Source organism: Chiloscyllium plagiosum, unplaced genomic scaffold, assembly GCF_037043375.1.
Source record: "Chiloscyllium plagiosum isolate Xiang-an unplaced genomic scaffold, Cpla_swu_hap1 HiC_scaffold_31, whole genome shotgun sequence".
Taxonomy (NCBI): Eukaryota; Metazoa; Chordata; class Chondrichthyes; order Orectolobiformes; family Hemiscylliidae; genus Chiloscyllium; species Chiloscyllium plagiosum.
In genome coordinates, this window is record NW_028270169.1 from 43,857,243 (window position 1) to 43,863,242 (window position 6,000).

A 6,000-nucleotide genomic window follows, 5' to 3' on the forward strand; every position below is an offset into this window, starting at 1 on the left:
ATCCCATTCACAGATCAGCAGTGTCCTATTACCTGCAACTCGCATCAGAACATTAGGGAAATGTCTGACATAATAAAGAGGATAAAAGGTTTTGTTTTCTATTAAATTCCAATTTAATTTACTGCATTCTGATAGAAAGTCAAAAACTCTTCTATATTGCAAAGGTTATGATACAAGGGACTGAGGACACCCTCCAGTTGAATTGTAGGCACTGAGCGTGACTGGGTTAATGTATATGGACAGTGTGACTGGGTTAATCTATAGGGACTGAATGTGACAGATTAATCTATAGGGACTGAGTGTGGCTGGGTTAATCTATAGGGATTGAGTGTGACAGATTAATCTATAGGGACTAAGTGTGGCTGGGTTAATCTATAGGGATTGAGTGTTATTGGGATTAATCTATAGGGACTGAGTATGACTGGGTTAATCTATAAGGACGGAGTGTGACTGGAATTGATCTATAGTAACTGAGTTTGACTGGAATTAATCTGTAGGGATTGAGTGTGATTGGGTAATCTATAAGGACTGATTTTGACTGGAATTAATCTATAGGGAATGAGTATGACTTGGTTAATCTGTAGGAACTGAGTGTGACTGGATTTAATCAATAGGGACTGAGTGTGATTAGGTTAATCTATAGGCACTGAGTGTGACTGGAATTAATCTGTATGGACTGAGTGTGACTGGAATTAATCTATAGGGACTGAGTGTGACTCGGTTAATCTGTATGGACTGAGTGTGACTGGAATTAATCTGTATGGGCTGAGTGTGACTGGGATTAATCCATAGGGACTGAGTGTGACTGGGTAATCTATAAAGACTGAGTGTGACTGGGTTAATCTATAGGGAATGAGTGTGACTGGGATTAATCTATAAAGACTGAGTGTGACTGGGTTAATCTATAGGGACTGAGTGTGACTCGATTAATCTGTATGGACTGAGTGTGACTGGGATTAATCCATAGGGATTGAGTGTCATTTGGTAATCTATAAAGACTGAGTGTGACTGGGTTAATCTATAGGGAATGAGTGTGACTGGAATTAATCTATAAGGACTGAGTGTGTCTAATGTAATCTATAGGGACTGAGCATGACTGGGATTAATCCACATGAGCTGAATGTGACTGGGATTAATCCATAAAGACTGAGGGTAACTGGGATTGAAGTGTAGATACTGTGTGACTGAGATTAATCTATAGGGATTGAGTGTTACTGTGATCAATCTATAGGCACTGAGTGTGACTAGGATTAATCTATAGGGACTGAGTGTAAACTGTAGAGACTGAATGTAATGGGTATTAAATTGGAGGGATTGAGTGTAATTAGGAATTAGACTGTAAGGGACTGAATGTAAACTGTAGAGACTGAGTATAATTTAGAACTGAACTGAAAGGACTGAGTATAATTTGATTAAAATCTAGAGACCAAATGTAACCTGGGATTAAACTGAATGTGACCTGGGTGAGATACAGCAGCTTGTGGAGATTTATGTATCCGAAATCCCATTTACTTTCCTTGGAACTAAGATTAAAATCTGTAAATTTCTCCCCATGATTGATTTTAGCATCTATTCTGTTTTATCCTCTTCCTCCACTGTGAAAACAGATAGAAAGTATTTATTTAATAAATCTGTCTTTACTGAATTATCTGTCACCTTTGTCCGTGTGTAATGGAACCATATATTCCCCAGCTACTCTCTTAATATATTGATAAAAAAATGTTTACTCAGAACCCTTTCTGTTTTTTGAGCTTCCATCAGTCGTCTAACATATTACATTTCTTGGCAGTGGTATAAGTCATTTCCTTATATTTTATATTGTTTTGTACTACATAAGCTGATTGATTTTAGTTACTGCTTCTTTGTTAAATTATGAAGTCCAGTTGTGCTTGTATCTGTGATGCCAACCTTGCTGCAGTTTTTTGGTGGTTGGGGTAGTATATTGCCAGAATTCTCCATTCTTTAAGAGCCTGGATTTCCCTCACAGCCGGGTAATTGTTTCTGAAGTATAGATAGGAGCTGCCCAAGGGGTCCTGACAGAATCCTCAATGGAGCTGACTCCGAAGGAATTCCCTGGAAAGTAAAGATTCTGAAAGGTAATTTCTTGATGCCTGGAATTCTCTGAAAGTGTCCATTTGAATCAGAGAATTTGGAGGGCTCTGGTGCATTAAAAAAAATTACTTGGATTATTAAAAATGTAGTCGAGAGTATGGTGCTGGAAAAAGGATTCCTGATGAAGAGCTAATGCTCAAAACTTTGATTCTCCTGTTCCTCGGACGCTGCCTGATCTGCTGTGCTTTTCCAGCGCCACATTCTCGACTCTGTTCTCCAGCAACTGCAGTCCTCGCTTTCTCCTATTAAAAATGTCATCTAACTCGTAAGTAATTATTCAAATGACCACCAAGTTACCTCCCAGAACCACGTCAACACCTTGCCCAAACACCTCGACACTGAGTCAACACCCTCTCAACCTTGTGAACCAAACTCACTGCACCCAATTCAGACTCTACTTCTTCCCGTTCACCCATTGCCAGACCCAATCCCCCATTCCCCCTCTCTGCATCCAACAGCTCCCCTCACACCACTGGATATGACCCAACTCACCTGCACTGCTGACCCCCAGGCCCCTCCAACCTTCTGCCATTGGACAACCTCCCTTGCACCCTACCCACACCAGGACTCAACACCAGACCCCATCACCTTCCCCAACATTACCTACCACCCCCTGTCAGATCCACCCACCCACCCTATACAGTTCATCATGTATCTATACTCCCTGCCACCTTGCACCATGATAAACTACTTATTTTGGAAATGAAAACAAATATTGCTGGAAAAACACACCACATCTGGCAGCATCTGTGAAGAGAAAACAAAGTTAATGTTTCAGGTCCAGTGACCCTTCTTCAGAACTGATTTTGGAGCCCTCACACCAGGCACCCTATCTCCGAAACATTTGCCACCCTAATCCTCACCCATCTGACCCCCTTACCTTCCTGGTGTACATTATCTGCTGACCCTTTCACAGGGGTTATCAAAGCGGCTGTCCGTTATGAAGAATCATTCAATTCTGGAACACAGCACCTCAAAGCTGTGAGGAAAGGGGCCTGGTTTGCCTTTTCTCTGACAGGTCTACATGAAGACAGCTGAAAATGCTTATGCCCGAAACGTCGATTCTCCTGTTCCCTGGATGCTGCCTGACCTGCTGCTCTTTTCCAGCAACACATTTTCAGCTCTGATCTCCAGCATCTGCAGCCCTCACTTTCTCCTCCTACATGAAGTCAGACCTGTCCAAATGGAAGTATGGATCTGCATTTCTGGTGGAGCTCTGTCTGAAAAGAGGAGGCTCTTCCATTTCATGACAAAACAAAGGAGAGGAGTGGCATATTGTGTCTGTTTGCCATTCCTGATAAAACCCAACCCAATGTGTCTAACAGCTCATTCAGTTAGCAATGATAAAGAATGTACCACTACTGAATCTGCATTTATCTCACGCTGCAAGATGTTGTTTATTGCATGAAAGCAGTAACTAGCATTGACTATCAAGGCACAACAACAGTCCAAGATCATACAACTTTCTCCATTGAAATCAAGAGCTAGATGTTTCTTCCTCATTCAGTGACTGTGTGACATCATCAGATTGGTGGACCTTAATGCTGTTTTACCATTTACTCTTTCAGAAGCATTTTCTCATACAGTATCTTCCAAAATCCCCCATTTACATCTAGCGCAATCTCATCTTACTGCCTTCACAAAATCAGGTGGTTTAGATGTTTCACAATTTCAATTTTAGTAGCTGGTCTATTAACTTTCTGGGAAGGTCTTTAAACTCCTAAATCCTCTTCCCTGCTAATTTATGAAGCTTTACTTATTCACTCAAAAAATATTGTGTCACTAACTGGCCACCATTAATATCCTGTCCCTAGTTGCCCGTGAAAAGATGGTGGTGTACTGACTTCTTGAAATACTGCAGTCAATCTGCTGTTGGTCAACTCCCAATGCCTTTAGGGAGGGAATTCCAGCAATACTGAAGGAATAGTGATATATCTCCATGTCAGGATGTTGAGTGGCTTGGAGGGGAACTTGTAGTTGGTGGTGTTCCCATGTATCTGCTGCCCTTGCCCTTCGCAATGGAAGTGATCATGGGTTTGGAATATGCTGTCTGAGGACTTTTGGTAAATTTCTGCAGTACATATTGTAAATAGTTCACACTGCTGCTACTAAGCCTTGGTAGTGGAGGAAGTGGATGTTATGGGTGGGGTGCCAATCAAAATGGTTGTTTTGCCCTGGATGGCGTCAAGCTTCTCGAGTGTTATTGGAACTGCACCCATCCAGGCAAGTGGGGAGTATTATCACACCCCTGACTTGGCCCTTGTAGATGATGGACAGGCTTTGGAGAGCTAGGGGGGTCAGTTGCTTGCCACAGTATTTCCAACTTCTGACCTGCCCGTGTAGCCACTGTGTTTCTGTGGTGAGTCCAGTTGAGTTCCTGGTGAAAGGTAATCCCCAGGATGTTGATAGTGGGGGATTCAACTATAGTAACACCACTGAATGTCAAGGGACAATGTCTCTTATTGGAATTAGTCATTGTATGGCATTTGTGTGGCATGAATGTTACTTGCCACTTGTCAGCCAAGCCTGGATATTGTCCAGATCTTGTTGCATTTGAACACTGGCTGCTTCAGTGTCTGAGGAGTCTCAAATAGTGCTGAACACTGTGCAATCATTGGTGAATATCCCCACTTCTGAACGTATGATGGCGAGAAGGTGATTGATGGATCAGCTGAAGATGGTTGGGCCTCGGACACTATCCTGAGGAACTCCTGCAGAGATGTCCTGGAGCTGAGATGACTGACATCCAACAACCACGACCATCGTCCTATGTCCCAGGGATGATTCCAACCAGGGAGAGTTTACCCCTGATTCCCATTGACTCCAGTCGTGGTACGGCTCCTTTGTTGCTCCAGTTGGTCAAATGTTGTCTTGTAACTTGACCTGAAGGATTGTTAATCTCATGAGTATCCATTGTGGGAGATGGCTGATCCATGGAAACGAGTACTTTCCTTCTTATGGTAATCTGGAGTTTCAGATCAGACCATTACATATTTTCTTAATTTGTGAAAGGTTGCTTGTCTTTTGTGGAGTTCTTTGCAGCTGATCTCCATTTTGTTCAAGCAAGTCTTTACTCTTAAATCTGCTGTAATACCACATTAGAATCATAGAATCATAGAATCTCTCCAGTATGGATGTATGTAAGGTTTTTAAGAGAATTCTTGATGAGGCCGGCCAGTCTTTGTGGTTGGCTTACTGGTGAACTGGACATTTTCACATCCTTAATCACAGTCTGAGAGTATTGCTGCTCACTTTGCATTTTCTTTGCCTTTGGCACTGTTGTTCTTCTTTGAAAGATGATAAGCTGAAAGGTGGCTCTCAAACTGCAGCAAAGACAAATTGGCTGCTTCAGCTTACTCAGCCACTATATGGACAGCTAAAGATTAATGATTTGTCAATGAGCTCCAGGGGTTGGACCTCTCATTCTTGTTCTCAGTGTTTCATTTTTCTGATACTTATTTGTGATCGCTCCTCAATGATGACGAGCACAAAATATCTTGATTAATCTTATAACTTCTGCAACTCCTTCCAGTTGACTGTACGAAGCAATTCCTTTCCACAAACATAGATCACCTCCATAGAAGAAGCTCCTTTTTGGGTTTTGCCAATACACACATGCAATAGTGAGATATATTGACTGTCAGTTCCATACACATTTGCAGCTCTCTTAGGCTGATTGAAAATGGGAAGATTCCACTCAATGATTTGGCGTTAAGCATGTCTGCATTATGGTTCTCCTGGATTTTACTTCCACTGAAGTCAAAGACTTAGTTGTTAATCATAAATCAAGGGCATGAACTGGGATTTCACTTGAGCACACAGATGCTTATTGAAATAGTTGTGTGGTCAGGCTGCATGCGTGCAATGTTGCATAGGTATGGGTCTCTT